We start from the raw sequence: 22244 nt of genomic DNA, 5'->3' as shown, positions 1-22244 counted from the left end.
TGATATTTTTGGAGCTACAGTATTTGAACAAAATGGTGAGTAAAGATAATGATAATTGAAACCTGAATGAACACATATCTGATGGCGTCTGACATGGTGGCTATGTACATTTGAGCCCTTTCACACATGAAATACATAGTGTTTGTGGTAAATGGTCCGTATTTATATAGTGTTTTACTGTACCTGGAACGATACCCAAAGCGCTTTACATATGCATCACCCATTCATGCACACATTCACGCACTGATGGCAGAAGCTGACATGCAAGGCAGTTCAACCCAACAGGAGCAATTAGGTTTGGTGTCTTGCCCAAGGACACCTCGACATGAACTCGACTTGGCCGACCCTCGGGTTACAAGACAACCACTCTGCCTTGCTGAGCCACGCTGCCCCATCTGGCTTCATCTAACTTTTAAAGTGCTGATATCCAGTTACTAAGACAATCGTCACTTTTCTATTAGTGTTCCTAACTCACTATTAAGACACACCTGTGAAAGTGAAAACAATATATGCACCTGCAATATTTTTCATTTTTTAAGAGAATGGACAGTGCTCTAAGTGACATATATAATAGTCTTTATGGAGCCACTGTTACCTCACAACATGGCATATCACCATATCAATTCATGTTAGTGTGCCAAAAATGCAGTAGTTCTGTAAAACATAGCAGAGGTGGAAGGAAAATTATATGTACATGTTACAAGGTTCAAGCTAGTCATATTGCCTTCTCAAAATGTTACGAAAAGAACCAAGGGTGATTCACACATGACATCAACATGTTCAGTTACCTAGAGATTCACACATGACATCAACATGTTCAGTTACCTAGTGATTAATGGAAAGCTGTGCCTGTCTGAAATGGGCTTTAGTCCCTGGGGGAAACCTTTTGTCTACTGTTGTGGGTTCAGGAAGCTCCAGCTTTGGTAACAAAGCTTATGAACATTAGCTGAGATATTATACATGGGCTGTCATATTGATCAAGTTGGGTTGCATTCACTTTTATTAGCTTAGCAAAGCTTTACAATCATTAGCTGTGGGTTGCTAGATTGATGACGACCACAGCTTTAGACAGAAGTGGATACATGCAGTTTGCTTTTGAAGAGGCTTAATAAGCAGTTTACCCCGAGAAGCATTAGATGAAATACAGTGATAGGAAACACATGTTCAAATGGGATTGTTTCTAATTTTACTATCACAGTCCTTCAACATAAATATTCGGCGGATAGACTTTTAAAGATGACTGCATGGAAGATGGCCCAATAATCTGACAGAGCTACAACTTCTCCAAACAAGAACCAAGAAACTCTTAATAGCTACAAAATGCATGTACAGCTTGTGATACCTGACAAAGGGTATGCTACTAAAACTAATCATGCATGATCATAATGATCATTTGATTGAGGCCATTGTCCCTTTTTTAAAGCTGTAGAGGAAAGAAGTCCAAAACTTTCTCTCTCGAAATACCAAAGAAATGTGGCTTCTTTACTAGCCTTTGGAGATCAGGTCATCTTTTTTTTTCATCGATTAGCTGTTCATTAAAATAAATTTTAAAAATGACCATGGGTGCCCATAACTATTCATGCTAATGCATAAGAAGTAAACTAGCACAGGAAAGTCTGTTTTCTGTACTGATGTAAAAACTCAGAAATAGGTAGAACATTGTAGCTCACTGTCATGGTGAGTGGCTGGAGGAAGAGAGAGCACAACCTGGCCATCAGTGATGGGTCAAAAGCACTGAAAAAATGCTGATATTTCACCATTGATTCCTATCAAAGTCTTTACTTTTACTCAGTGCTTCAAAGCATCCTTGGGTTGCTGTAGCAACACTGACTTCTTGCACTACCATATTTTTCACAGTTTCACCAAGCTTTGAGTTTACAGTTCCAGGTGCCTCTTCACCTGAAAAATACATTACAGTATATAATAGTAAAGACAAGAGTCTTAAACTGTAACTACACTGAAAAATACCACAAACCTGTGTTAGGTTGGTCTTTCTCTGCTTTTGAATACTCCACGGATCAGTTCAACACCCATACACTTCTTACAATGTTTGTATATGTGTGGAAGAGACAGAGACTGAGAGGGAGGGTTGGTTACCATGACTATTCCAAAGGTTTTTAATTCTAACAGTCTTCCTTCACATGACAGACAACACACACAGTCCAGTCCCAAACAAAAAGAGAAGTCTATGAGAGCTGGGTTTAATCAAGGAGATTTACTGCCTCCTCAGAGTTTTCTTTTCTTCCTTTCAGAGGTTAAAGGACATTTCTCCCATCCTTGCTGTTCCCACTCAACACCATGCAGTGAACACAATAGAGTCATCAAGAATGTCACACAGAGAATGCAGAGTAAGAAAAATAAATCAAGACTAAAGAACAGTAGGAAGTATTTTTCATTCGTAGATCTTTTGCTACACTTAATGCAACTTAGAGGAGAACACTAAAATTGTCCAGAAATGAGCTCTCTAGATCGTTTCCAATCATCCAATTGTTTGAAAGCAAGAGAGACAAAAGAAAAAAAAAAGCAGAAGCACAGGAGATGAGGGAGTGGGAGGTCTGGAGGAACTGAAGATGAAACAGACCAGCTGCAGAAAAAGACATGATTTGCAAGGTGATTTAAAAAGAGTCTATTTGAACCAGCATTAGTGCAGATGAAATACCTCACTATATGAGACTCCATTCAATAAGTCAGTGTGAGTGAGAGTCCTGCCATACACCTTGATTTCTATGCTAATTTCTGTATTGCTGCAGACTGTGCAGTGGGGGTGCCTACTAAGGCAGTAAAACCCCTTTTAACACAAACATGCACTCCTACGTGGGGCCTTGCCAACATCTTAGCCAGGCTTTTTGATTCGAATCCTAGTCCTTTTGCCTGGAAAGCGATTGTGTAAACAAATTCTCATTCGAATCAAAGAAGCAGACTCGGTCCGCCTACAAACACCGGTTTTGGTCAAGCGGAACAAATACAGGAAGAGGTCTACAACACAAAGTAAATTGTAGGTTCAGCACATGGCTTCGTGGGTAAACATAACCAAAACGTGTGGGGTGATATGGACAGGAGAAATGGCTCAGACATGGAAGAATTTGGTAAAAGTTCTGATATAATTCTGATCAACCCAACACTGGTAATAATACAGCTCCATATTTAGCTGTTATGTACTAAGAAACAAGTTTTGCGTCTCATCTTCTCCTTCAGGAATTCTTGGAACAATGCAGCCTCTGGCAGAGAGTCCAACGCATTATTCATAGGTCCAATTTGTTTGAGTAGTGCAGCGTGCACAAAATCTCCATCCGGACAAAAAGGTTGTAATAATAACCAAACATAAATAATACAAAATATGCATTGTTTTCAATTTTTGAAAGCCTCGTTAATTGCTTCATATCTTTTCATTACATCTTTTTTATGTATAATTTGTTTAAATCTACCTATTGTTTGACATGTGTTCAAGTCTTCACTGCAGCTATTCAATAACTAAACCGATCTCGTAGAGATACATTGAAGTTTAGTGTTTGTTTCCGCAGCTGATTTTTTTAAAACATGTATGTTCCTCTTAAACTGAATTTACTTTCCCTTAATTGGACATCTTTTTTCAATAATATTAGGCAATTGAAAATGCTTAACTCAGTTTTAAAATTGACAATGTCTTTAAATTTCAGTATTTTCAGTGTGATGAATGTTAGTTTTGTAGGAGTGGATTTAATAATTATCCTTCTGCCTTTTTAAAGAAGACAAAAAAAGACTCAAAGGAATTTTATTTCAGACACTTTCAATTTCTATATTATTAATTTATCGTGAGTTTCTTATTAAGATTCGCTTCAACAACAGGGTAATGATCCTGAAAACACATCAAAATCCTCAGTTAAATGTTTTAAAATGGTCATCACAGTCCACATGTAAAACAGTTTATATTGGGTGGATAGACTTTTCAAAGCAAAATGGCCCAATAATCGGACAGAGGTAGAACTGTTCCAGGTGGTAAAGCTAAAATAACAGACGGAAATCTCTTAGCTGCTACAGAAGGTATTTAGAGCCTGTGATAAAACCTGAGAAAGCAGGCAGAATACTGAAGCTGTAGCTCATCGCCATGGTGAGCGTGAGGAAGAAGGGAGAGCACGACTTGGCAATCAGCAACATGACATGTCAGAAACACTCTGAAAAACTATCCATGCAGCCAGCACCCTGGAGACCATCTCATCTCAGGCAACAAAGGAAAAGGGATGTAAGGGAAAGCAAAGATGGACACAGATGTTGAAGAAGGCAAAGGGAGTGGAGGTCAGTGAGAAACAACACTGGATATGAGAGTGTGTGGAACAAAAGGGTATGCAAACAGGGAAGAGCATAGGATGCCTGGGAGATGTCTAATATTGACTGCCTACCTTCCACCTGACAAAGACAAAAGCAGGAGAACAGAAGATTGAGTTCTGCTAATATTAGTAACAGCAGTGGAAAGGGATTTCTCTGTGATCTCATTAATGTGGGACTCCTCACAAAAACCATGTCCTCAGACTTAAAGCTGCAATGAGGAGGCAACACGCTGACACAAAGCTTTCAGGGATAGTAAAGAGCAGAATTACATCCACTATCCATGTAACTGTGCATATCTCACCAAGTGAGATGAGAACAAAAAGGATCAGCTTTCTTCCCCCTCCAATGGATCAACAAAGTCACAAAGACTGAAGCCTGACTGCAGCTTTGTCGCAGCGCATTTCCTGCTCCTCTCCCAGTTTTATTCCAGACCAAAGAAAAAAGAAAAATAATTGTGATTCAGAAGACTATCAGAACAAAAAGATTTCAACTGGAAATGAGCGATGACAGGCATGTGCATGTAGATCAGCTTTTTATGTTCATGTTAGCCCTCCTTTGAGGTTTCTGTGCACACAAATGGCTAGGGATCAAACTATGCTTTGCTGGCAGTACATTAAAAGAAGTATTTAATGTCAGAGTGAATTTCTCTAGTTGTCTGTAGGGAAGTGTACAATTTGTATGAACGCAATATGACCTTTTAGTACAATAGAATATATCTGTAAAGTCATGCATGGGCTACTGACAGCTATACTACCTTGCATTCAGTCTGTTTGTCATCTGCGCCCAGGGACTGTCTTTTCCATCCTGGTTTGCTGAATCACAAATCTGACACCTGACAGAACTACCAAAGTGATTGATTTCAGTTTTGTGTCTTTTGCAGATGACTGGCTCCCCAGTAAATCAAAGTAAGGAGTGGAAGTTGTGAGAGGACCTATTTTTAGGAACACCCTCGTGCTTTCTTAGTTTAGTTTTTAATGCCTAAACCTAACCAAACACCAACCATAAGTGAAGTTAAACAGCCCCTGAAAGCAAGTAAAGTCTGAAGTGAGTAAGCACATAAATAAACTTGTGACCATTAAACTATATACACTACTCACAAGAATTAGGAATATTCAACTTTCAGATGAAATTTAGAGAAAATGTAAAAAGCTCATGCTACACTGACATTACATCATGAATATAGAACATTTTAAAATAATCATACAGTAATAATTCCTTCATCTCAAACATTTTATTGAAACAAATCATGCTAATGAAGCTACTTATAGTGGTGGGTAAACCACAATATAAAAATGTCAATGTCATGTGTTAGGGGTTGTCCTGGCCTTATGATGTTAAAGGTTGAACAATATGATGAAGAGGACTGTTTAAATACAAAATGTCATTAACCCAGAACATTTAGTGGTTGACCCATGTTTCAGACACTTTTGTTTTTTTATCATTAAACAATTTGTCAGAAGACAACATGCTGTCTAATAAGTACTTAGACATCAAAGAGTCGTACATGTGCCTTTTAAGAGTTTAGAGAAAGTGAAATTAAGTTCATCTGGAAAGGTTATATAACAATTAAGATGCATTCTGACATCATACAAAGGGCTGAATATCTCCACGCTTTGTGAGTAGTGTACATTATGTTGACATATATCTTAACTGTACTATTACATCCAACTGGAGTTTACACCCTGCAACACTCACTTCTGCTTTGCAAAGTGTGTTTCACAGTTATGAGTGTTTTGGCCTTGTTTTTATGGATTGGGTTACTTATTTCTGTTGCAAGATCTAGCAACATCTGCTCTGGTAGATTTCAGTGCAGAGGAGGAAAACTATGGTAAAAACAAGACACACTGTGGGAGCATGAGAGAAACCCAAGTCAGCTACTGACTCAAGTGCTTTGAGGGAAACAAACTTTGCATTTGTGAGATGTAACGTAAGGTTGAGTTATTACTTGGGCAATGCTTTGGAATATGTAAATTGAATTGAATTGAGTCATTTACCTGCAACTATCTATATGCATCTTAATCTCGTTATTTATTACAATAGATTGAGGTAAATGGTGAGAATATTGCAAAATCCTGTGTTTTGAGCAACCAGTCAACCACGATTGTTCAGCAAATGTAAACAAAGCAATTACATTTTCTCCAAAATTCATCCAGAAAGAAAACTTTATGCATTTTTTAGCTTCTAAATACTTAAAATGATGGTGATCATGTTAAAACCTGCATGCATGAATTGTATGACAAAGAGAAATCTTAAAGGAATGCGTACAGAACTGTGCGAGTTGTGATTATCTGCGTCTGCATGCGAAACCCAAAGTGACTAATTACAGTCCTCTCAGCAGTTGCCATTCATTGAATATGAAAGCTCCAAAACATCTACTTCACAAAACCAGCCAGGCTTAAAATGAACAGTCCACTTCTGAACAAGGACTTAAAAATGTGAAGACTAAGCAGAGCAAAATTTAAACAGAAGCATTATGCACTATAAAGGCTTTATGTAAACTGAATTAACTTGTTTGTGTGGTTTGCTTTTGCATTTATAAGTGCTGTATTTGTTTATTTTGGCCTCGAGGTCAAATAAATCTCAGCTGCTGCTCACACAGCTGTCGCCTCTGTAGCTCTCAGCTTTGTTGATGTGACAGCATTTTGTGGGACAACAAAAGCTGCCTTAATGAAGCTACAGAAGTCATGTGCAAATGATCCTCAGACCTTCATGAATTGTGTGCTGTGAGTCATGACCACACCTGAGCAGAAAAATAAATGACTTGGTATGACTTGTCATGGCTCAGTAATATAGTGATGTTTTTGCTTCCTTACCTGCACCGGCTGCACACACATTTACCCACACAATGCACACACATACAAATGCGCCTACTTTATTTGCTTCCTACCTTTGTCCTGATTTTCATTAAACAAATTCACAGATGACACTGACCTGCAGTCAAATCTGGCAAACAAAACAAACCAGAGAATCAGCCACATCCATCTGAAAGCTTAAACAGCCGCACGCTCACACTGATAATATACTCCTGCCATCTGAGGAGCTATTGGATGAACATGCCATATTTTAAAGCTATTTTTATACATCTTAGATTAAAAATCCACAGAGGAAAGATTTTGTGTGTCTGTGTCCTTATTCCCTCATTATTTGACACCAATTTCCGTTCCAAAAGGGAGAGGCTAAATTAATCCTTTGATGCCTTTGCAATCCTTTTAGAGGACAAGAAAAATCAATATGTGAATCAAGTGCGAATGTTTTCAATCCAGTCTACCTCTTATGATTCCTAAATGTAATATTTTTAAAGACCTCTCTCCCATCTTCATCTTTGTAATATTAAGTTATAATACACTTCCTTAAAAGACAAATCAACCAGCTGTTAGGGGAACTTCTTACAACATATCTTTTAAAAGAAATGCAAATACAAAACTAAATAAATAAAAATCTGGACCAAGATCAACAACAGCAGCTGGAAAACTTCAGAGTTCAGCTTTATACTGTGTAATGGATCTACCATAGCAGCTTGCTATCTCTCCATCTATTGTTGCACACAAACACACATACAGGCATTTATTGCTGCCCATTGGGCTCCACCGCCCTGTTTGTCCATGGTGCTGAGTTCATGGTAAACCAGACAACATGGACCCAGCTGAAAAAGAGCTGTAGTGATCTCTATACAAAAGGCCCCAGTCAGCACTTTGGTGCTCCAAAAGCAGATGCTGCCTGAGCTAATGAGCATAGCTCACAGTAAAGCAGCCCAGAGTTTACATTGGGACAGTACACTCATCTACTCTGTTTACTAGCTTTATTGTTGATTATGCCTCTCATGCCATCTGCTAAACTGTAATTTCAGTGGCCTTAAATAAAACGTAACTCTTCAATGTTTAATTTAATCAGTTTAGTCATATTTAGCCAATGGCTAAATTAGAAGGCATCATTCAGCAAAGAAAAGCCAAATTATTCTCTGATGCATATTAAAACAGGACAAATCTTTAAAATTTTACTCTAGTTGGAGCTGAATTCCTTTGCTTTTGGCTGAAGGGAGCTTTGTCTAACAAATGTCTAAGTGCAGAGATTTTGTCTGATAAAAATAAACAGTTAAGAGACTCAGCTCAATCCAGCCTATCTAACTGAACCTATGAGCAATCACTCAGCTGCCCAAAACTGAAGGCTCAGTAATGCCTTCTGGTTTCTTCTCTTAATCCCAGGATCAATAATCTCTGTGTCAATACTTCCTCATGTCCCGACACGACTGGATTTCTGAAACCTGATCCTCATTATCAGTTACAAGCTTCATGCAAATGCTTTCAAGTTGATCTAAAGAAATTCCCAGGAGAGAAAAAGAAACAGATCAGCCCGAAACAAATCCAAAACTAAACCTGATTTAAAGATGCACTACAGAACTTTTTCCCAGAGATGCACCCCCTATCAACAGCTAAATCAGCATGCATCTTGCATCCTACCTGTACTGTGAGCTTCAGCCAGTAAAAGACAGTCTCATCTTTCTCTTTCTGTCCCTTACTTTCTGTCTTTTCCTCTCTTCCTCCAATTATGTCTTCTTGCATTTATTTGCTGAATCAGCCACACTGTGTGTTACATCCACTTGCTAGCATGTAATGCGGTGCATAAAGCAAAACTCAGCTGCAACGTCATGTGCCGTCCCGGATGAAAAACCTGTCCCAGATGAAAAGTGCGGTTTCTCAGCCTCGGAACGCTGCTGGACAGCAATGACTCCAGAAATGCACATTATAGATGCCACTGTGCCATCAAACCAGTCTGGAACAGGGAGTTTTAAGGTCCAAAAGTTACGTAATGCAACTTTAAACCCACATCCATCTGCCATTTCACAGAGATTGAGCCTCTAACATGAAGGACAGTATATTTCATCCATTAATACAGCATTTTGTGGCTGACTTTTATTCACCAAAGATGAAGTAGGACTTTTAATTAGGATGATTTGAGACATATTTAAACACAACACAATGATGAACAAGAAAGCTTTTATATCCTCCCTACGTTGAGGTTATGTGAGAGGTATTTCTAGTTGGCTGCAATCTGCACTTTTAGCCTCTAGATGTCACTAGATCCAACACATTTAATCTAGGTAGAGTTATAAACTCATAAGTATGCATATGTGTGATTAAAAACTTCCTGTAACACAATGATTTAATTATTTTCCTACTGCATATCTAACTGATCTTGTCTTATTGGGATGCCCTCTCATGTTTAGCATAATGGACTTATGGAATGAATAGCAGTCTACAGTGATTTCTTCCTCCAGTGCACATAAAATGCATCATTTCCTATATTCCTTTTCATCTATAGATAAGACACACATGCATCTGTCAAGTCTTTGGGGAGATGATAGCTCAACAGAGTCAACAAAGTATGGAACAAAATGAACAGTTGCAGTATTGACTGTATCATTACTGACCAAACCAGTGAAAGTTAATCTTGTCCAGCAATTGGAATACACTCCCTTGTCACCCGATAGCTTGAGTTACCTGGTTACATGAGTGTGTACACAGGAAATCACCACGGGAAAAACATGCAATACCCGTTTTTGTAAAAGTAGCTGCTCTTCCACTTATTAATGGTTCTTTTCTAGAGTAAATATCTCACAGGTAATATATACCAATATATCATATAACAGCAATGGATGACTGGCTGGAGTGACTGTGTAACAAAAAATGGGTTTCCTGTGTTTATGCATCTTCAAGGTTGCTTCATTCCAACTCCTAGTTCTTCTTAGTTTTGGGTTATTTCCTGCATAAAGAAGGGTATGAAACACATAAATATGGACAACCTCTGGGTGAAAATATCAAGTAGTTGTAGGGGGAAAAAAAGCAAAATAACACAGCGAAGAGCCATATTACCCAACAAGCCCATAAAAATAGCAAAAAAAAAAAAAAAAAAAAAAAAAGAAGAGAAGAGAGATACTTGCTGCTTGCAGCCAGCGGGTAGAAACCAAGTGCTGGCTTGCATTTAGATGTGTAAAGGTTAAATGGGCTTTGTGAGTCATGGGTAAGAGCAGAGTGGTGGAGAGATGGAGTGGGTTGAGGGTCAATACCAGCAGTGTGCATACGATGGGAAAATGCTGGGAGGACACATGTGAAAAGAGAGCTGTACTAACAGGAGCAGTGCAGATTTTTGTCCATCCCTCAAGGGCTTCCAAGTAATTACAATTTAAAGAATGTGGACATGTTCGAACGTTTTATTTCACAGCATAACGTTAGTGAAAAAACAAGCTTATATCTGCGACACTTCCGCTACTGAATGTGTTTTCATTATATCTGTTAGAAAAATAAAAGATTGTTTTGATTTAAAACCGGTTCTCTGTTTGCTTTTCGTTTTTATCTGTCAAATAAAGGAGGAAATGCCAAAAATATTTAAAGAACACAGCACCACACTGACAAAAAACCTCTTGCCTTATACTTTACAGAGAAAGGAAAGACATCACAGACACTTATTAGTGAAAACATATGGCTGTCTGGTCAAAACTGTGGCTACAGTTTTGGCAACCAGTTTCTTAAAGCAGAGAGTTTAACTGTGTGCTGCTGCAAGATGACAGATTTCAAATGATAAAAAAACCTCTCAGGTCATGTCATAAATTATCTTGAGGAAATTCATATGAAAATTTCTGTTAAATTAACCAGATCTTACAAAGTCCTGAAGCTCAACTTAAAAGATTTTCTTTTTATCTTTGAAGATTGAGAACCATTTATTATTCAGATAAATTGATATTAACAGGAGGGATTATTTAAAATGTCTTTATACTTTTTCATGAGACAGTGTTGGTATTTTCTAAGAAAAAAATGGAATATGTGAGTTCATTATTTAATAAAACTAAAAACTCATCTGTACTCCTTAAAAACACTGTGCTCAAAAAAATCTCCAATGGCCTTAAAATGTCTGAAGGGTATGACTCTATAATTTTTTTCCACATTTAACAAATTTGGATGAATATGCTAATATGGCTTCACTTTTCTTTCCACCCATATGACAGTATTAGAATACTGGAGTCATTTGGCCTAAATACAAAATACTAGAGTGATTCTTAAGAGGTAGTTATATAATTAAGTGTTCATGCAAATGCTGGAAATTTCATGCAAAAGAATTCAAATAGTAATGTACTCATATTCTACAATATTACAAATGCACCATTTGACTGTCAAGCTGCTCCTGGCTAGCTCAGCTTATCTGAGTGATTTCCTGACCCTAAAGGTTCTCCAAGCTCTGGGATACAATCAAATAGCTTATTTTCCTTAGGAGCCTTCCTAACTGAGTGAAACAATCCAGAAGTATCTGAGCAGCACACATGATAAAAGCTGTTTGGATTCTCCAATATATTAAAGAAAGGTGCTCTAATGCTTCATTTAAGTTCTCCTCTAGCATAGGATGCACAGACTATCCTTTCTGAAGGAAGGGGGACAATTCTGTCACACAGTCTTTTGCAATTGAAGACTGGCTGTGTTTCCAGTTGTACTAAATGTGATTAGTATGGATAAATGACAGAGCAGTGAGTTAGAGCAGGCTGTGACAATAAAATGTTTATTTTTTTGTGCTGTTTTCTTTTGTACCAAAGGCTTCCACATAATATTGTGAAAAATGGCATTACATTAAGTATCTAAAGTACTTTTTGTGGAATATTTATTGAACATATTTAGTTTCAGTACTGCAGACCCATAAAGCAACTTTGAGTAAATGTGTTAGGATTCTCAGTATAGTGTTTTTGTGCATCTTATCAAATTTCTCCTACTACCTTCCTTTACCCCTGTGATGTTTTCCAATGAGGTCAATTGAAAGATTTAAGAAAAAGACAATAGAAAGTCATTTTATTTCATTTGATCATACCTTTGCTTTTATGTTCCTCCCTTTCCTTGCATGTACAAACTTCTCCTCCCCACTCAGAATAAGTTCTTCCAGTATTTTTGTAGAACCTGCAACTAACCTCACTTTTCTGAAACAGTAGTTGGTGCTCTGCAGATTTAAAGCAGAAATCTTCAGCGTTGCATTGTTTATTCTTCATTGTATAATAAGTAGCACATAAAGAGAAAGCTTATGGGCAGGTTAACTGATTACTTTAGTAATTAAAGTAAAGTGCAAAATTGACATTGACAAGTTAAACTATTAATACCAATATGACTCAATAAAAAGACTTGGCTGACAAGTTGCTGTGTGATGTTCTCAACTATCTGTGGACAAGCATCTTTCTTTATCCATCGTCTTTGCAGGTATTCCGCCTGAATTAAGTCTGTCTGTGCATATTATCTCTGTATCTTAGCAATCAGAGCAGGAACACAAATGTTATCAGTTTCCCACAGAAGAGATTAGGACTCCACGGAGTGCTGGAGAGATAGCAGAAATTAGAAACTGGTCTGATCACAGTCTGTTCCTTCTTTTGATCAGTACCAGCCACAGAGTCACTAACAAAAAACATTTGATTTTTACCTGATGTGAATCATCATAACTGAGAAGTATTAACTCAACTACCATTGAGCTAAACATAAACATAAGACCTATTTACCTATCAGACCCAAATAAGCTCTCTCAGGACGGAAACAGACTCGATTACGGTGGAGTTGACTCATGATTTCAGCCAAACTGCAATAAACTAAAGTGCTAAGACAGCAAGCAGGGGTGCATTATGTCAGTTAGCCAAAGGCCAAGGTGAGTAACAAAGCCTGGCTTTCATAGGACAACAGACTATCTGGAAGGCCAAAAACCCAGCCAGCTCAGCAGTTTGAAGGATGAAAGACACAAAGAAGACACAGCAGCTAGACTGGCAGCGTGTGACATTATCCCTGATGAGAGATGCCATTGACTGAGATGAGGACGGACATCTCAATGCCTCAAATATGCTGAGTAAGAATAAAACAAGGAAATGACTTATTCTTCCACTAAGTCATATGGCCAACAGCTTTGTAAACAGCAAGTCAGTTTTACTGACTGATTTTCACCACTGTTTACCAGATCAAGTGTGTTACAGCGGTTAAGCTGTACAGGGATTTCTTTCCATTTTGTATGGTCACGTTTGGGCATGCAGCTATTTTAGTTCAAATAAAATCAAAATGTTGGAATAAACAAGCACTCAAGGATGTTTAGGAGGACAGATGTCTCTCTTTTGTCCCCCTTCAAGTCCCATAAACAGGAGGGTCTGTCTGCCTTTAATTGGTTTATCAGTTAATAGACTCATCTTAAGCTGATGGATGGCTTCTTCACCCTGAGAACCACTTCTGTTCTTCGTCCTCATCTGCTGGCTGCACAGTTTATCTTCTTCTACAAAGACATTCTTTCAGTTCAAGCACAGGACCCTTACTGAAGACGGGCCGGCCTCAACACAGCTCCTCTCTGGGATCAGATGGGTAGGAATGAGGACATGTGCTCCTTTCTGACACCAAACAGATATTAATGATTAGCATCTGCTCGACATAAAGTGCTCCTTCAATAACTGTGGCCGGAATGACTTCCTTTAGGGAAAAATGCACCCTGAGGTGTTGGAAATGAGACGAGTCTGGTATATTAGGGTTTTCCCGCAGGTGCAGCATAAACGCCGTCTGCTATGAGGCTGGCTACACAGATTAAGAAGTCATACATAAATTACACACTCTACAAATCATGTGTGAAGACCTTAAGATAAAATTTTCATCAATCTAATCTCATTTTTCTTAAAAAAAAAACAAAAAAAAACAGTATATTATGCAGTTCCTTTCAGCTATAAACAAGTTAAAAAAATCTTTCATAGCTGGCAGATTTAATTATAGCCTGTAAAAACAGCTTTAATAGTCACTGTTCAGGCTGGTTGGATCCCAAACGCCATGTGATAGTGGTGCCTTGAACCAATTGGGTGTTTGGTGTGATAAGAGAATTCTTTAATGGCTTCTTTGACCTAAATCCTCACTAATCATTTAAGAGCTGTGACAAAGATTCTGGTGGATGGTGTAATATTGTTTTTAAGCCTGCTGTACAATGAGTTAAGCTTTCGCCGCTGGGATTTGAACATTCCTCCTTTGTTTCCTTAAGACGGGTTAGAAAATAAGGATGTACAGTAACTATACAGTATATGCACCACAGACAGATTGATGACAACAGGCTCCCCTGGGAGATTTATGTTGAAGGCCCCCTCATTTGTCCTAATAAGCAGCAAGACACCCACATATGGACACATAATAAAAATGCAGATTTGATTGTTGGTGTGCATTCAGTTGTTTATCTTTCTGATGCTTAGCACAATCTATCTTGTTTTTTTTTCTACCATTTTAATAATCTTGTGTTCAGTTTTGTTCATTAGTGTCTTTTCATGGATTTTTTCTTTGCCTAGAACAGTTTTTTTCCTCATTTTGTTCTTTTCTATCAAATTTTGTCTCATTTATGTTCATTTGTGTTTTTGAGTGTTTTTTTTAAAGATCTTTGAAATTAGTTTGTGTGTTTTAATGATATGTTGTTTGATTCTTTATGATCTGGCATATTTTTTACAAATATTTAGTCCCATTTAGATCATTATGGCTCATTTTGATTATGTTATGTCTCTTTGTGGTGAACTATTGGTGCAGCTGAAGTAACGTTGAGTTGCAATTAGTCTTTGTGGTCATGTTGCATCTCTAAATGCTCATTTTGTGTTCCAATTTGCTCATTTTTTTTATCTCAAAATCTTTGTACAATGCGATACACCTTAGTGTCCCCACAGAGAACTATGGCTTGGACTCAAGTGCTGTTACATTAGCTGCCCTGACAACATTAATACACCACACACACACACACACAACACAATTGAAAACTGCTGAAATCTACATACAACCATCAGTCACGTCCATTGTGTGGATTTTGTGTGACACCTGGGCTATTTTGGATCTCACTTGGGATGTGTTGGATCTCTGTGTTAATTTTCATTTAATTTTGTCTTACATTTTTGTAATTATCTATCTCTTTGAAGCCTTTGTGTGTGTGTTTGATTTCATTTTGTGTCACATTTGAGATATTTTTGGCCTTGTTCTGGATGCTTTATGTCTCCTTGTGGTCCTTTTTTGCATTTCTCTGCAGCTGGTTTATCTCATTTTGATCATTGTTTGATCAGTTTTGGTCGCTTTGTGTTTGTTTGCACCACATCCCCTCATGGTTGCTTTGGGTCTTTCTTTGGACAGTTTCTTATTATGCACTTATGTAAAGGAATTTTTTGTGTGTTTTTTTTTTTATTTGTTTAGTCGGCTTTGTTATTTTTCTGTCATTTCTATTTCTATCTTTCTTTGTTTAAATTGCAGCAAAGCAACCCAACATGTACCTGTAGTGAAAGCGAATCATCTTTGCCTGTGAAAGTCACAGCATACAAAGTCAAACCAGCTGTTCAGTCAGATCTGCTGATATGTTTTTACACTGAGCAAGTGTCAGCCACAACTAGTCTGGCAGCCTCTCTGCTTTCTCATCTGTTGCCCACCTGATCCACACACACACACACTTATGGGCTTCTCTTCTAAATACATGTATGAGGTACAAAAGGCAAAGAAACTGTTGACTTTTAATGCACATTTCTGGGTAGAAATAAGTATGTGTCCATAAGTTAAGCAGTTCAGGTGTGGTATGATTTGCCTCCTTGGATTTATCTTAATTAATCTTGAATTAATTTGAATTATTTTCCAGATACAGCTTGTGATTGCAGCAGCACTTTGCTCTTTTATCCATTCTCCTCACTCTACTCTGAAGCTGTAGTTTCCTTCTTCCAATTATTTCCACTTGTCTTTAATCAGTTGTAATGTGTCTTCCCATTTCTCTTCTTTTTCCTTTTTCCATTTTTCTGAGATTTAATTTTCACCTGAAAGGCATCTAATAAAGAGATAATCTTTGATGACATTAAACTTTACACTGCATCTAGTCATAACAACATGAACTACAAATGTGGAAAAGCATGAGGATGATGGGACGCCTGAATTAAACTGCCACGCTTTATTCAAATATACCCAAATCACACAGCTGAATTACTTTTTGCCCACATTGAGCGAAACTGGGTCCCTCCTATCTTCCAGCAACAACATCCTCTTCAAGAGAAAATAAAAACTGAAATAAAAACATCTGTGTTGTACAGAAGATGGGGAGAATAAAAGCATCCACCCCCACAGACACTTACCCACACTCCCTCCTTAGCTTTAATCATCCCCATTTTCCAATTCATCAGTCTTCAGCCACTCGTGCTAATTTAACGTGTCCCCATGCTGTAATGAAAACAGCCATCCAAACATGTTCAGCTGCAAGCCAAAGGGCACAGCCAGGGTGTTTATGCTCCTCCTACCCCCACAAGCCCACCATCATTGCTGCAGGGTGCTATTAACCCAAAGCATACAGGCAGATCAGTGAGACTAATTGTTCTCATTTCACTGCACCCTTCTCAGTGATTCCATCGATATGAGGTACGAATTTACAAATCTAGACTGAGACATAAACCTGTGATGATCATGTTTATGTACAGAACATTTTCTGTTTAGTTTTTTTTGTTGTTGTTGTTGTTGTTATTGTTGTTTTCTGAGTTTTTGCCTATCAGGACTGGTCCACATGTGCACCTGCATTACTTTACAGGTGACTGCTTATAGGGATTGAGCTTAATAACCTCTGGGGATGAGTTTAACAAAAGAGGACATGGTTCCTTGTTGTGGCAGTGCATGAAACTGTGCAGTCCGAGAACCCAAACTACAATTTTTATTTTGCATGCACTGTTTCCAAAACATAAACTCGTTTTGCATTTCATAAACATACCTGAGATGATATGACCTGCAGTCCCAGAAAGAATCAGTTACACCTTTAACCCTCTTTTATGAAGTTCTGGAGAATGAAGGCTACCACATTATCACAGTGAAATATTAAAGAGATAATTTCAACGCTGATCCAGGAAGAAAGTGAAGATAATACCATCCCTTGCCCTTGAGATTATGACATCACCTACAGGAACAGCGAATACGATGAGCATCCACCTGAGCTGACCGTAAGCTCCATCACTCGACTTTTTGTCTAATGGACTGTGGATAAACAGAAGTGCAGGAAGAGGGACGGCGACACTGCATCTGACGTGAGTAATGGCTCAGCCACAGCTGACTCTGCTCTGACAGTCCATGGTGGGGGGGGTTGTCACAGGAGACTGAAGCCACATCGTCTGATGTCTCAGGAGAAGAAAAGCTCAGCAACAGCAATCGAGACAACACGGCAAAGTGCCAAAGGATGGCATCGCATACTTATTTTTAAAATTTGGATTTAAGAGCGTGACTGCTCATCTTACTAATTGAGTCAAACTGAAATAAATGACAACTTCTAACAAAGAAGATTTCCCTCCAGCTAGGTGAGAGCTGAGGTGGAGGTATGCGATTACTATCATTTGACTGATTGTTTAAGAGATTATGCAAATTATCCAAATTACTTTCATGAAAGTATGTGTAGAGTTTGAACACGAGCACAGAAAGGACACAATAAAAGTGCAACTTGGATTAAAACTCCAAATCACATCACAGGCCTTGGTGGATGATTAGTTTTAGGTATAATCAGCCTTCTGATTACATTTCTTTTCCTGCTGTGGTAGTACATATATAATAAAAGTACCTTCACTCTTTTCAGAAGTCTAAATGGAGCTCTGCCATTAACTCTTTTTCTTACACCTGGGTTATTTGCATTGTCTTGTTAAAATGGTTTCCATAAAGAAAGAAAGAAAAAAAAAAACTGAAGAGCAACATCTCAGACTCTACGGACCTCAGTTAGCATGTTAAATGATTTTAAACGTAAAACTAGAAGTCAGAAAAGCATCTTAAGAGTCAAGTTGTCAAACATAATGGTGAAGGGGTCATGATTTGGATTTGTTTTGCAACCAAAAGACATGGACACCTTTCAGTGACTGAGTTCCTCTTAAGTATTTCAGTGTCAAACATAAGGCCTTCTGTCATTTAGCTAAAGCTTGGCTGACACTGGGTTGTGCAACAGGACTACGATCCCAAGCATTTAGCAGAAAATCTACATCGGAATGGCTCAAAAGGAAAAGAATCAAGGTGTTGCAGAGGTCCAGACCAATTCCAGACATCTGCCTGGTTGAAAAGCTTTTGCAGGACCTCAATAGAGCTGTGCATAAAAACATTCTGCAAACCTATCAAGGAATGTTGTAAAAATCAATGTAACAGACTGATGTCAAAAAGAAAAAAAATACCTTGTGTTATTGCTGCCAATGGTTCTACAAGCTACTGAGTGATGGTTTTAATTATTTTTTATTTCATTTATTTATTTTTATACACACTGCCCTCTACATTTTGGATTTGTTATTATTAAATAAGCAATGACATGGTGTAATATGTCACGTACAGCTGATAATCTGAGGTGTTATTTAGCTCATTTTTAGACCTGGTAAGGACCAGATGTCCTTATTTGTAAAACCAGTGAATAAAAACCGGCCTTTGTTTTATTGTCATATTGCTGTATAAGTTAACAAGCTGATATTGACATTCTGGTGCAGCTTCACAGATCACATCTTTAGGCTTCCCATTCACTGACTGTCACAGTTATGAATAAGAAGCCTGCAGAGTTGTTCTGTGCAGAATTGCTGGCTTACAGTGTCGTTTCGGGGTGAACACGCTGCATTGTGTCATATTGTATCACAGTGTGTTAAAATAACAGCAGATGCTGACTGCAAATATTAACACTGCATGAAAAAGCTCACACTTTCAGTTTCATGGTTACACACATTGCCACTCTTATTACCATCACAATAGTTTGTCCCACTCATAAATCGCTGTATAAATAGGTGTGATATACCCACTGGCTACAAAAGGTACACAGTAAATAATATTACTGAGCATCACAAACTGACTCTGTAAGCAGATGTTTCTGAATTGCTTCAAATTGAAATATACAGTTTCTTTAAAAAAATGCTGTTAAATTAATTGAATTTTGTTGTTTAACTGCCTAATCAGCTCAATCAACAGTGTTTCAGCTCTAATATGGGCTTTAACTGGTACAAACAGACTGTGCTTCCTTCAAAATTTGGATCTTACATGTAAATTTATGAATGGGACTAATAATTTCAGCTGCTAAGTAAATCTTATTGTATTCTAATCCCTGTCTTTTTGTCTCTTTAAGTTTGTTATTTCATAAAAATAAATAAATAAAAAATGTTCCCCACACTATAAGGCATATATCACAAAATCCCCCTAATGGAAGCTGATTATTATCGCATGGAAGAGTAAATTATAAGAGAGTAGCTGAGTGAAGAAAAAAAAAATGGGCCTCTGTTTTGCTCTTCATCTCCAAATCTCATGCAAGGTAAAACAAGGCCGCGTTGGCTTTACTCATTTCCTTTAAGTCACAACACTTTAAATGACAGTCAGAGAAGCAGAGCTTCAGCTGGCAGCATCACTTGCAGACATCAAATAATCCGCTCAGCTTTGCGGGGCCTGCCCGCACCGGCCGGCAGCGCAAACCCTGATGCACCACTGAAGGAGGAGAGAGGCAGAAAAAAAATCAATTGCCTACAACGGCCCGTCAACATACTCCCTCCCTCTGGTCGCTTTGATGGTAGCTCCTCAAGATGCAGTGCGTGCGGTGCGGTGAGTGCTCTGACTGCAATGGTCTGCTTTTGATGCTCATCAGAATCCTGATAAATCTGCATCGGGCGTCTCCATATTGCAATATTATCTCCACCTGACCATTCTAGACTATAGTGATCACTATGGGATACTGTGGCAAAATAAATAAATAAATAAAATAAAAAATCTCATTCACTGCACCATTATTCTTAGGATGATTCTCAGGACAATGGGGAAAATGCTGTCTTTTTTAAAAGGGGAAAATATATACTCACCGTTTTCAGCAAACTGGCTGCTGTTTCCTTTCCCGTCAAAGAATGTGTGTTGGTGCTGCTGAAAATGATGAGTGTCTGCTGGAGGGACCGTGGTCGGCTGGTGTGCTCGTCCCCACTTCAGCCGCTGCAACAGCAAGCTGTGGTCCGCCGATCCATCCGCGTTTCTCACCAGCTCCCCCACCGCTGTCAAAACCAGCAGCTACCCAGATCGTCTACGCAACAAGAGGAGTGAATACTCATACGCGAAACTCTAAACTATGAAGTGGGCGTTGACTGTCTTTTTTTCTTTATTTTTTTAATACTCCAACTTGATCCAAACTCCAGCTCAAAAATGCCTAATATCCACTTTTTTGTAGCAGAATTTTGCTTTCATTTAGACTACTTGGTCTTTATTTCTACAATCGAAACACCTACCTACCTACCTACATATAAAACGACCTGAACAGAGTGGCTACCAACTAATCGATGAATTCATCTCTAATTTAGGAAAAGTAGCCAACGCTCCCAGCTCTGATGCGCCAAAGACACGATCCATTGAGCGCGTTATCGATTATTGATGAAAAAGTATCAGAGTGAGACCTCTTTATATTAGATCTTTTAGCCGCTTCCAAGAATCACAGCTGCAGCGCCCCCATTTCAGTAAGTGGCAGAAGCGAGAACTGCAGCCAAGAAATCAATAATTGAAAAGTAAGCTCATGTTTAAGTTCTTATTTTTCTGTCACAGATTATCTGTAACCCTTGTGTTCGGTTTTACTTTTTGTATGAATAAAGTAACCTTCTGATGTAACAACCAGTAAGTGTATATTATATTGAGCTAAACCGGCAACATTATCTTGTTGTATATTTATTGTTTGTATTTTCCTAACAGATTTTTCTCCCATTATTGCTCCTTTCATTTGCTGAAGTCTTTTTATTGCCTGTGTTCAGTATTTACAGCTTGAATTTATTGATGTTATATCATTTGTATAATACACAAATTGTGTAAAAGGGAACAGGTGTGCCCATTTAGTGGTTAATAATCTTATTTGTATGAGGTTTGCATATTTAAAATTTTTTAAGTATTTTTCTCATACTGTTTCCACACTGGTGCTGTAATTTCTATTTCTAGAATAGATTCTAGTTGATTCTATCTGAATCAACCTTTTTTCAAAATGAAGCTTGTCTATTTTCATGCTCATTCACTGGGATTAATTTAACATGACTTCTTTCACTTTTGTATCTTTTTGCTTTGTTTAATAAGAAGCCTTGATTATTTATCAAAATTTGATTTTCATGCAATAATGCTTAATCCCCGTGAATCTACATGAAACGAACACACTGGTCAAAGTACTTTTCCTTTTTTTCCATCACCTGTAGTTTCACCACTGCAGGCCCAGCTTTGTGTTCAGATTCTTGTTGCAGAGCAGTTGTTGTTGAGCCCATGATGTTTTCCCATGAAGTCGAACAGAGGTGCTTTGCGAGTCGACTAACTAAAAAGTAGCCATTATGCAAGTCCAATAAATGATGGTGGTACAAAACAGACTGGATGGCAGCTGAGGCATTCAAAGTGGCTCTGCTGTAGTGTCCATTGTGGCAGAGAAAAGTGGCTTTTTCAGCTTTCACAACAGGAGCAGCACAGGTGAAATTAATCCAATTAATGATGGTTTATAACTTCTCTTTAGTGTTCTGTCATTGGACAGGTGGTCTCTATTCCACAATACACTGCAATTAATGACCCACCAGCCCAAGTCAGCTGAGTGTGAACACCTCTCACCTCTCTCACATCGCTCAATTCAAGTCAGACAAACCACGCATGACTTTCATGTACTAAGACAGTGTCATCAACATAGCATGGGTCAATAGTAATGTCCAGACTGCTTCTTTCAGGTTCTCAGGCGGGTTCTTCTTCATTTTTCAGGAAAACATGAAAGAGTTTGTTTGCTTTTATCAGTGATGCTTTCTAATGTGTAGCTTCCCGTGAGGCAAGTTTGGATCCCCATACTGTGTGAACAAATATCATACATTTCGCACATGATAATAGCATGTACTAACACTCAAGTGGGCCGAGGGGCATTAGCCTTCACCACTGAGCAATGTGACTTTAATACAAGCAATGTTGACAAGTCCTGGGGGGGCAGGCTGCAAACAA

General features: G+C 38.2%; 1 protein-coding gene across 2 annotated transcripts in view; it reads right to left on the bottom strand.

The window, feature by feature from the left end:
- The window catches only part of nrcama (neuronal cell adhesion molecule a), a 58309-nt gene extending 36629 nt beyond the window's left edge, over window positions 1–21680 (bottom strand). The window contains exons 1-2 of one of the 2 annotated variants that reach the window (XM_041977113.1): window positions 21467–21680; window positions 20117–20328 (exon numbers count right to left, since the gene is read on the bottom strand). The gene's annotated coding sequence lies outside the window, so the exon portion shown is untranslated. The remainder of the gene's footprint in view (window positions 1–20116; window positions 20329–21466) is intronic. The other variant, XM_041977114.1, reaches the window with a different exon arrangement.
- Between the last annotated feature and the right edge of the window lie 564 nt (window positions 21681–22244).

The sequence above is a fragment of the Melanotaenia boesemani genome, chromosome 23 (assembly GCF_017639745.1).
Source record: "Melanotaenia boesemani isolate fMelBoe1 chromosome 23, fMelBoe1.pri, whole genome shotgun sequence".
Classification (NCBI taxonomy): domain Eukaryota; kingdom Metazoa; phylum Chordata; class Actinopteri; order Atheriniformes; family Melanotaeniidae; genus Melanotaenia; species Melanotaenia boesemani.
The sequence above is the reverse complement of the archived record's forward strand: the minus strand, read 5'-3'. Positions and strand labels throughout refer to the sequence as shown.